We start from the raw sequence: 12,659 nt of genomic DNA, 5'->3' as shown, positions 1-12,659 counted from the left end.
TTCACCGGAGGATAGAGGCGAGTGCAGATGGCACACCAAACATTTGGAAGGACGTATGGAACGGTTAGAGGCACTTGAAGATCAACTCCCGCCTGACGGATACGAGTTTAGTCCGAGGGCACCGCTAGGGGTTTGAACCTTGGTGCAGGCCGTCATAATTTCCATTCCCATTTGAATTGGACGGGGGATCAATCGAAGGGGTGACTGCAGGCTACAAGTTATTTACTATTACAGCAAACCACGATAAATTCAAATATTACTTATGTTTACCAGAATGATCAACATTTTATGTTGCTCTTTTGGATGATTTATAAGTATTATAAATATTTTTTTACCAAACATTTCTTGTAGGGGGACGGGGATTGTTAGTACTGTGTAATGTTGTCTCCATTATAAGCACTGTACCATGTCAGGTTGTCCTCCACGCGGTTAACCCCAGGAACCATGATAATTAATTCCTGCCGAATTTGTCACGATGGACAAAGGTACCTGACCTCACGTTCGTCTTATAATCCTCCACTGATGCTCCGTCAGCGTAAACCTTCAGCGCAGGCGGATGCGACATTCCATTATCATCCATCTCTAAGTGCCTTCTTTTGACTTGTTTCGGAACCATAATAATAAAACATTTCAATACTATAAATAAATAGGTTATATAAGTAGACAATAAATACCAATATTTATTAATATTATTTAATACTTTTTTTTCGATTACTACAAATAAGACGTTACATTGATTTCCAAGAAAATATTTTTTTATAAATCTTAGTACTATTATGTAAACATAACATGTACAATTTTAAAAAATATCAGTAATAATGTATAAAAAAATAATAATAATAAACACGATTTAAGCCGTTTAAAATAGAGATTAATAATATAATAAAGTGCCTCAAAATATGCTGAGAATTTGTAAGAAACTACTCCTTAACGCACATTTAATACAGGTGTGGGCCCACGTTGACAAAAGTACTGTACCCAGTACTTTTGTCACATTTACTTTATATTACGACGGTTATATTTACGATAAAAAATTTATTTGACACTGATTACCCCAAACGGAGACCAGAATACCCTGACCTCAGTGCTATTGAATCAAATGTATATTTTAGAAACCCTTGTTTCTATAGTTGATTACCAAACTTAATAAATTTGATTTCAAATAATTTAGTTAATATTTTATTAATATTTTAGCATTTGCAATAAATATTCGATTTTATAGGTGTTATTTGAATTTCCGCTTAAGTGATTACCATTATCTCCTTTTTCTCTACTTGCAGTTTCCTGTTTAAACATATCATTGGGTTAGATATTCTTCTGTTATTCTTTGGCCGTGGCTTTGTTTGTAGAATTTCTTGGTTCTTCTTTTATTTTTCGGATTCGAGTCGCTTTTTTTCATCGGTATCTTTCTATGATTCTACCTTGCTAACGAGTTTCACCACGGAGCGATCTGAAATAAACAATTAAATATAATTCACCATCGTCGTTTACATTCTACTGTTAGGCATGAGTGGTCTCTACCTGAAAAAATAAAACTACCAACTCTATATCCTAAGAAGGGTATATGAGTAGAGTGGCTAGTTTTGTGATGGTCGGGATGCTCTCCTACCGTGTGTATTTCCTTCTCTTACACTTCATATCTAGTCATCCGTTACAATCTACATGTATGAGTTGATTTTTAATACATTTATTATATCATCTAACTCACAGTACCAATTCAATATTTCATGTTTTCTACCAATAAAGGGAGAGAGGACTATGATAAAGAGAGTATATAAAATGTACGTGTATAGATGTAAAAGAGAGGAGTATGCTCAGATATCACAGCCGATATCAGTCGAAGAGGATGACATACAACGCCAACCCCAAATAATAGGATAAAGGCAAGTTATTTATAAAAATATTATAAACCATATGAATATTTCTTTTACAATTGGATAACATTTTTTAACTGTACCTTGTTTGTCCTCGAGGCGGACGCCGAGTGGGGGTAGTACTTTATTTCGTAGTTCATCGCACAATTGCAACACGTTGTTCGCGCCCGCCGTACGAGCCGCATCCCTAACCTTCCACCGGAATTCGCTCAGCGCCTCCAAGTACGGCATCAGCTTTTCTTCTACCTATAATAATATGATCCATAGCTACTATCGTAAAACGTTATATAATTAAAGGCCTATACTATTCCTTTATCCTATAGTTATTTTTCGGATTGAATTGCATATTGCACAATTTTTTTAGTAATTGGAACTAATGAACTTATTGTTAGCAATGTACTATATTCGGTAGACTTCCAGGTACCCTTAAATTCATCATGTGTTCACTTAATGTTAGTCATGATAGGCTAACAGACCTAACTCCATCCTCCAATGGCGCTCTGGCTGGGCGCCAATAGAGGCTGGGTGTCTTTCGTTTGCGTAAACGGGTCTGCTTTTTTTTAACTATTCTAATAACTGTTGACTATAGCTAGCCTTATTACCATCATCTGCGCTATTCCATCATATACTACGTGTGATAAGGAAGTAAAACTGTAGCATCTTAGTCTTCAGAATTCGTAACGCATGGTACCACAGGTATCATAATAAGGTGGTGCTGCGAGTGTAGATAGGCAATGGTTAAAATTTAAATCGTATGCTTTGTAATTCCGATTTTGTAAAAACAAGTTACGTACGCAAATGTCGTCGTCAGAGATGGGGAAACCGATACCGCCCCGGGGTCCTGTGATTGCGCCAAATATATGCAAAATGTCGGTGATGTAGCGTGCAGCGTTGACCAGAAGCGGCGCTGGCGTAGGTCCTCCTTCCGTAGCACGTGCCGATAAATACACGTGACCAGCGCCAACCAGCTCGCGAAGTGCTTCCATCGCGGTACGCGTGTCTATATTGTCTGCAGACCAATACAATGATTGAATTAAGGATATTATAGCATTGCATGTTTTTCGCGCAAGACAGCTGCGTGCTAACTGCTCGCGCAATGCAAGCACAGTCGGAGCCACTACAATAATAATATATAAATTGCTGTCGTTTATCACTAGTGATAGATGGGGATTTACAAATGTTCACGTACGAAGACGTGGACACCCCTAGTTGGGATATAATCCCCTATATATTAGCCGCTTCGATAGTCTAGCGGTTTAGCGCATCGCTTTACTTTCTATGGTCGCCGGTCGAACCTGTGACTGTCAGAAGTAAAGTATAAGCATTTGTATTTATGAGAATGATGTACAATGGTCTGGTGGAGTTTTATATGCATATTGTGTATGTATTTAAAAAAATGTATCTATGTATTTATATCAAAAGCCTAGTATGATATAACACGTATAAGCTCTGCTTAACTTGGGACTAGGTGGCGCTGTGTGAACTGTCTAGAGATTTTATTATGATTCATTCAATAAATATATGCCATGTAACGATAACGAAGTCTCAAATAAAATTTAATATACCAGGCCAATACATAAATGATGACTCATATCAACGCACAGCTAAATAAATCTATACAGAAAAATAAAATTTGTAACATAAGATATTATTATGTCATTACATAAATTGTGAAAAATATAATAAAAAATGTAGAAAGCCATTTCACGAAAAATGAATTCGCAATGCATCTTATTTTAGCGTCATTAAAACGCATACAGTAATAATTTAACTAAAATGATCAGAGCTGGAGCCTCAGTATTGCCATGATGATGACCAAGCTCTGATAGGTTGAAAGTTGAAAATGAAGTAGAAGATAAATACTAGTTAATGCGTACTTTTTGAAATATTTACTAACCACAGAGAGCTGCGTGAACTTGCTCTTTGATCTGCGTTAACTTCTTAGACAGCTGTTGCTCGTGTGGTCCCCAGGAGCCACCGCAACCCTCGGCATATCCACTACGCATTGCATCCTTCACTGTCAGGAAGAATTCCTAAAAAAATTGAGAAGAATAGCCATAAGTGTACACTCTCCCATAAATTTATAACGTTTTTTCATAATTCCTAAATAAAATACTAACTAAACATATTTTAATATACTTAGTTAGTATTTTAATATATCTTGAAATAGCCCATGCTGTAGTCTCGTAAGAAAACCTCGGCAGGAAGTTCATTCCACAATCTAAGTGTACGCGGAAGGAAGCTCCTCTGAAACCAAAATTTTAGTTAAACCTGAATTTTTACGTACATTGAACTGTTTTTCAGCTTGTATCGCCATTTCCATTGTATTTTCTGAATAATCCAGGGTCTCCTTCCATCCATGAAGCAAGAAAGCGAAGCGCAATTGTCGAGCGGTGTGGTTCTTCAGCGCTTGATTGATAGTCACGAAGTTCTTCAGAGATTTAGACATCTTGCAGCCAGAAATTGTCAGGTGACCCGTGTGTAAAAAGTATTTCACCCAACCCGGCTGATCGAAATGAGCCTGTATAAAGACAAACAAATAATTGTATGCCATTTTCCTCTTTAATAATTAAATATAGTTTAGTGAATTTAAAACTAGCAATATATAATCAAACATAATATTTTTTTAGATATAAATTTATACCTTAATATCTTAAGACAATTCACAGCTATATACTATAGTCCCAACCCACGCAAATGAATGTTATTTACTTGAACACATTTTTCTTTGTAAATACATACTTAAATCATCCATATCAATATAACAATACCAACTATTTAGAACTATAGATGTTTATATCATGCACGAATTGAACCAGCAGTCGGAAGTAAGGAGGTGTGTTAGACTTGTCGACCACCGAGGTCTTGAAACATATAATTTGGCTATATTTCACCCTTCAGTAATGAAATATTAGTAGGTAATTCAGCTACATAAGTGTAATAATTATTATTATTGTTTCTATAATAGCATAGCATAATATGTTTCTTGCCACTCGCCTCACTCTGAGCGAGCTCGTTGTCATGGTGCGGGAACTTGAGGTCCACTCCCCCCGTGTGTATGTCGAGCTGGGAGCCGCAAACATCAGACGCCATCGCCGAGCACTCGATATGCCACCCGGGTCGGCCAGCACCCCATGGAGACGGCCACGACGGTTCTCCAGCCTTGCTGCGCTTCCATAGTGCGAAGTCATTTGGCGAACGCTTCTCTGCAGTATCATCACTCAGATCACCTGAAATATTTCATTTCATTGTTATTTTAAGAACCCGTTTGCTTCCTCCTGCGTACACTTAAATTAAAATTCACAAGTTAATTATTCATGTACGACATTTATGAACGTCAATTATTACGAAGAATAGCATATAATATATGTCAATATTTTTTTTAAAGTAATTGGAATGTTATACAATAACATTGTTATGACTATTCAAAATTAAGTTTATTTGAATAGATGATTTTCTATTCTATTCTATTGTAAGTGGTAACGGCCAATTATGACTGTTATAGAACATTATTAGCATTGCGCACATCATAACTTGCTATAGTAGAGCACTAAGATGTCTTGCCTCTTATACTGTAATTTCACTACCTTATCTTATCATTCAACCCAGCTTACAAAGCAAACTGGTTGGCGGTTGAAACGGGTGAGACTAAAATACGATGCAGACGACTTTTCCAAAGTCGATCTGGGTTCAAATCTCACCTACTATTTACGAACGCTCCTTAACAAAATAAAAGAAATAATTTTCCTTATTATATTTAACTCTTGTTTATAAAAAAGTCGTATGTAAATGTATGTTTTGGATTAAAATCTCTATAGATTCAGTAGAACTGTGTACAATATTGGGAAAAATATTGCCTCACATATAAAAGATATCCTTTACAATTTACTTTTATAAAATAAACCTCACGTATGTTTCGTAGAAATTAGTACATAATTTCTATTCAGGCAGACAAAATAATAAATTCTTTATAAAAGTATTCTGACACTATTCTAAAGAATTTATTATTTAGAACATCAGCGCGTACTAGTTAAAACATGTGTGATTCTGATACACAACAAATATACCTATGACACTGTTAAAAATATCTTTAATTTGAATTTACACAGCCGATGTTTCTCAGTTCATGTGTTACTTCGGGATTTCCCCTATATTCATTATACGAGTATTAAACCCACCCAATGTTTTAAAAGATGTTTCGGGAAATCCCGTATTTATAGAACACTCACATAAACAAACGTACCTAACAAATATTCATGATTCAGAGTTAATCTATTTGTGGTAGCTTCCTTTCCTTTGTTACAATGCAAAGCGAGTCGAAATTGCATCATCTTTTCAGCCAGACATATACATACATAAGATATGCCAAATAAGATTGCGTTCGCTATTCATTTGCAATATGACTATTAATATCAGTTTGAATAGTACTTTCATATTTTGAGAGGCGAAAATTACTAATACTACTTCGACCATGACCTCTGCAATGTTTTTAAAACAGGGAAAAACAATGTATGAATAGTTGTAGATTTTTCGGGTTTGCACATGTACAGATTACATTTTAAACCATTTTAGTGATATAAAAGTGGTAACACAAACATAATAACTAAATGGAAGGTACAAATAATCTGTTGTGAGTCATACAATCAATAAATTACGAACCCGGGTTTTATGACTCCCTTTATATAATGTAACATTGATAATATTGCATCAGCCTTAAAAGTAGGTAAAAATATGTAAGAAATCTATTAAGGGCTTTTTTTACATCCAGTTAATACTGATATAAAAGATAGTATCAAATATAAAGATAATCTAAAAGTAACTCTTTTGAACTACTTTACGTTTTCAGTTAGTTAAAATAAATAACTTCAGGAGTTGTCACTCTCATTTAAATTGAAAAAATAGCTTCATTTTAAAAGATAGTTCAATTATTCGTCTGAGGTATTTAGGAACATTAGGATTGGATTTTCACTGTATTACAATCAAATAAATTTTATTTGGTGCATCTTTATAAAATGACTCATCTCATACCTATTACTCTCGCAAAAAACATTCAATGACTTGGAATGGACGATTTGGATAAGCTAAACAGTAAACCATTGCTCATTTATAGACTTGAACACTGTGAAATCACAGAATATGTAGAATGTCTAAAATGAGCAGTTATATTTAACCACATATTATATATATTTTACACTACCATGTATTTATTTTTATTGATGATTGTGGGTTATTGGCAGGTGCTAAATAAGACATGCATTGCGATCTGCATAAATCTATTGCGCTCGCACTTTTTCAAAGTTTGCTACCTAGGCCCGACAGAGACAATAATGTTTTTATCTCCTCAGGATACAGTGTACACTTTCTAATGGAGATATTTCGTTTATGTATGAGTGGGCTACAACCACATAGGACTAATCAGGAATTTCATCAGGAATTTAATGTACAATTTCTTTTTGGTGACGGTGTATTTATTATCTCAACGCCGTAAACATAATTCAGATTAGTTACTACTAGTCCTAACGATTTAAACTGAATTAAGATCTAAATTTATAATGTTATACAATTACCTTCGCCTTCCTGCAGCGACTTAGTATCGCCGTAAGCTTCTGGGACCAATCTAGCATAATAATGTTTGTCCCTATTGTTAAATTCACTAACATTGAAGTAAACTGATCCATTTGACTCATATGCTAAGTTATTTTCTAATATTTTCTTAGTGAACGCTATTATTTGGGGCAAATATTCACTCACTCTGGTCAATACATCTGGAGGCAGCACCTAGAAAATATTTCATATTCTAATATCTTCTTTTCTTTGTTATTTATATTTTACATTTTCATATAACAAAATCGTGATGGTTTATATATAAGATTTAATTGAACATATTGGAATACATACATATATAATAAGGGTCAATATATAGACTAATCTAGTCTTTACTTTATTCAATGTAGTTCCTTCTAGTACTTATTAGTTTACCTGATTAAAAACATATGGACGCAAACCGTCCGATTTACTTATATGTAACTGGATTTCTGCCAAGATATACGATGATAAAAAATATTTATAATAATTATAAAGATATATTTGATATGATATTATTATAACATGCTATGGAATGGCAACGAATGAGTGGTATCACAGTAGTCAGGTTATACATTATGTGGGTAGAGCTGTTCATGTATATAGGCAATGAATACCACTTACACAAAAATAGTTTTTAATAAAATAATTCTAGTCGACGGCCTCGGTGATCTTGTTTATCACACCGCTTAACTTCCGATGATCGCGGGTTCGCTTCCTCACACGGTGCAAACATTTGTATGCATGAGTATGATTGTTTGTATCAATCTGGGTGTTATCTATATATAAATATATATGTATTTATATTAGTTGTCTATTACTTTTAACACAAGGTCTGCTTAGTTTAAAACTAGATGGTACTGTGTGAATTGTCCAGAATTACTATTATTATAATAAAATAGTAACTTACATTAAGGGCTTTCATGTCCTTGTGAAATTCGTTTTCCCAATATCGAGGTAGGGACTCAAATATGGCATTGTCAGTTACTGTGGATCCATAATTACTATCCAACCAGTCTGATATAGGGTCTTCAGCCGACTTCAGTAGTTCGTCTTTCGCTGTATTAATTATTTCTGCATTATTTGTTTCTATTGCAGATTTCAAGGCTGTGTCAGCAGATTGAAGGCTAAAAATATTAGAATATTACTTCCTTTATTTAGGCGGTCTAAAATATATATTTTTTTTTAATTGTCAGTGTTTTATGCTATAGCTTCTGAGCGGATACGTATACGTGTGAATAAACAGTAAACAATAAACACATACTACACTGCACTGCTATCTTCATCACATGTAGGTAATGAAGGTAAGTAGTCAAATTCAAACTAAGCGATCATAATCAAAACAATACCATACGCGTCGAGTACAACAGCGGTGATTCGTACAAGTCTAAACTTGTTCAATCATGTATTAGTGAGGATTGTCAAAAATATATTAAAAATAAATAATAAACCATGTCGGATTACGGGGGGGGGGGGGGATTAGATAGGGGCCGGAATACCGCGGGTCCACTGTAATAGACCATGTCGGATTACAAGGGGGGCCGGATTACCGCGGGTCCACTGTATATATATACATACACACTACACTAACAACATAATAAAATAGTTTAAGTACCTATACAAAATGTCAATCCAATGATAACTGGAGGGGGATTAAATTCTGCCAAATTTAGAAATTTTATCTACTTTATGTGATAAAAATAATCCTATTGTGATTCATATGAAGTCTTCCTTATGTATTTAAAAGGCCCACAGCTCTATACAAAATTAAATAATAATGTGGATAAACCTAATAGTAAAATCTCATTTCCCTAGTAAAGTAACATTACTTACTTTTCAAGCATTTTTTTCATTGTATTCTTCTTGTCAGGATCAGTAGCATGTTGTATCAAACCTTCATAGTAATTAATGACATCTTTTGCATCATTTATTATGTTATTTATATCCTTCGGTTTTTTTACATACTTTTCATACAGATAATTTTGCCTTGCCCTTTTAATAATTTTGTCATCAATATCTGTTATATTCATAACATATAATACATCATAACCAAAATAATCTGACATTATACGCCTCAAGATGTCCAGTGATATGTATGATCTAAAATAAACATTGCATTTAAAACATAAAATTTTAATATGCAAACATGCATTTTCATACAGATGATTCAATCGTAGGTAAGTATGATTAAATCTTGTAATCCAGAAAAAAATGTAATTTTAATTATATTTAATAAAATATATTACATAAAGCTAAAAAGAGGGAAGGGATTCTATGTCTGTTATGTCCTCAAATCAAAATGTTATTTTTGTCCTAATTTCCTTACAAGATAAGTACCTATTTATGAATTAATTTAAATGATTTCATAAATGGTATGTAGTAGTTGTAGCTATACATATTAAATTGGCCTCACTGTTATATGCCTAGATTTATGTATGTATATTATTGTTATTATTATTATTATATATATTTATCTGTATAAAGGTATCCGCAGAATACTAGCATCATAGCACCTCATCACAGCATATGCTAAGCGGAGACCTATATGGTTCCATAATAATCCAAATTGTAAATAAAAATTATCTTTGTTGTATATTTTATATGTATCAAATAAATATATTTTCTTTCTTTCTTTCGAATGCAAAGCAAACTTTTTGATGTAATTTCAGAAGTAGGAATTAATCTATTTTTAAGTAAATGTATTAATAATAATGTATCATTTTCCTTGTTGTTCTTATTCAATATGCAATGTGATGTGATCTTACTACTAAAGTTATTATTTATATGTCTTGCTTCCAATATTCATCATGACCAATTATAGGGGCGACAATGTAAATCGTTAACAATAATAGATATTAAGCACTTACCTAGCATGACCCATATGGGAAGCATCATACACAGTTGGGCCACAACTGTACCAGTTAATTCGGTTTCCATTATTGCAAACGAATACCTCCTTCTGGCGAGTCAGGCTATTGTATACTTTCAAAACTGGGCGGCCATCAGGGTTCGCCGGCGGTGACCACTTAGGCTGTGTTCTTTTGGACATGGTGAATTTCAAATATGTTGTTCAACTGAGAGCTCAAGTTGTACTGTAAATACGATGACGCCACACCGCGCTTTTTATATGCGATACACGAAGTAATAATAATACCATGAATGATAATGGTAAACCAACATTCAGAGAAGCAGATGTATAAATAAATAAGTAGTTATAACGACTACTATCCGTTCATTTTCACATGAAGCGAACCACTCGATAGATTTCAAAAACAATTAGCTATTTATAACATAATTTATAGTACCAGTGGAAGGTATCAACATTAATTTGATATAGTTATTTGATTTGTTAAACAATAAAAACTGGTATAATTTTTAATAGTAGAAAAATACCGAGAAAGGAACTTTACATGTCAAGTTAAAATGAACGGGTTCTAGTAGCTACGTACACTAAAATCCCCGATCACAAACAAAATCATAGACTAAAGGTTAAAAGGCATGGAGACATATCGATATCGACGTGTACATATTTTTTAGTCGACGTAAATATTTTTTGACATTTATTGTCAAAAAAAATCTGAAATCTTAACTTAAAATACCGAAAACTATCCAAAACGATATTTAAAATCATCAGTATCACCACTTTTGAAATAGACAATCATTCACATTTTAATTTAATTTATTGGGTAACATAATTTTTTATTATTACCTTAATTTAATTTAATTTAATAGGTAACATATTTTCTGATTAACGCAACGCAATGTATTATTTGTCTTACATTGCGAAGGAATCCATAGAATCTGTAGTTTAGTATTTATTTAATTATCTTTAAATAATACTGGGATGGATTCTAAAGTATTTTTCTTTATACACAATGTAGATTTTGTTCCAATTAGTTATGATTGAAATATTTTAAGAACTAATAGAACATTTTATCGATAAAATGAGAACAGGCATTAAAATTGTACTTAATTCATAAATGACTTATATTTGTCGGGTCTCTTAGTCTTGATAACGTGGTTGTTCTATTTTTTTCAGATTTAACTACAATAAAATACTACTTGTATTTTATTAATTGAACATTAATTAATGCGGCAAACCTTACTATCGATTTTTTTTTGTAAATACATACATATTATACATAGAAAACACCCAGACCAATACAAACAATCATACTCATGAATATAAATGTTTGTGCCGTGTGAGGAATCGAACCTGCGGCCATCGGTCGTAAAGCGGTGTGCTTGACCGCCAGACCACCGAGTTCGTCAACAATATTGTAACTATATTCTTACAAGACTTCATGCAAAAATAAATGACAATTATAATAATAATATTTCTTTATTGGAACTAAAAAATATAATATTTTACAAAATGTAGTGTAACGATAACAGCCACATTAGTAAATAATACTGTGTCGTAACCGTCAACGCCCACCTCCTTAAGACAGAGGCGTTCCACTCCATCCAAATACATCCGGTATAGGTAAAATAAAATCACTATATGTGTATATATCTATGTATAGTTGTATTTGTGGATTTTTATTAGTAGCTGACTCGTCGATTACAGTGAGTGAGACGGAAATACAAGCGTGTTCTAACTCGTGCCGAAGTTATTAATATTACCATGTCGCTCGCATTTCACTGGCAGTTAGAGCCACAGAACACCAATATCCTAGCGCAACTGTATTGCCCAAATAATGTGTGCTATTGTAAATGCTACTACATTGATACTTGAATGAATTGTACCAACTTTTCACGACTTACAGTATGTTTTTGTATTAAATATGGCTACCTATTTTTAAGAAATATCGACATATTTTGTTTTGAACTTTTGACATCCCTAAGATAGTTGTTTCATTGTTCAAGGTAGAGTCGCAGTGTTACCATATCCTATTTTGGGCCGGCTTATAGCAAAATTACTTGTACTCTATTATGTTCCTAATTTATAGTTTATAACTTATGATAAAGATAATAAATGAACTGCTATTCTATAAAATACAGTGTCCTAAGCCACTTCTAAAGAATCGATAAGAAGTGATTTCTTATCGTTTCTTTCGAAATGGCTTAGGCTTTGTATTGGCATTCCGTAAACATGTGAAGGGACTTTAAAATGAAGGATCGACATCCAGGGACGGATATGGGTAGGTACTACGCGCCATCTTTAGTCAATATAATCGATGTAAATATTTTGTTGCTTTT

At 33.4% G+C, this 12,659-nt stretch overlaps 1 pseudogene; it reads right to left on the bottom strand.

The window, feature by feature from the left end:
• Positions 1–679: 679 nt before the first annotated feature.
• LOC131849279 (cysteine--tRNA ligase, cytoplasmic-like) lies at positions 680–10,885 on the bottom strand (annotated as a pseudogene).
• Between the last annotated feature and the right edge of the window lie 1,774 nt (positions 10,886–12,659).

Source organism: Achroia grisella, unplaced genomic scaffold (assembly GCF_030625045.1).
Source record: "Achroia grisella isolate CSIRO2021 unplaced genomic scaffold, CSIRO_AGI_Agris_v1 utg640, whole genome shotgun sequence".
NCBI classification, from domain to species: Eukaryota; Metazoa; Arthropoda; class Insecta; order Lepidoptera; family Pyralidae; genus Achroia; species Achroia grisella.
This window is presented reverse-complemented; position numbering and strand designations above follow the sequence as displayed.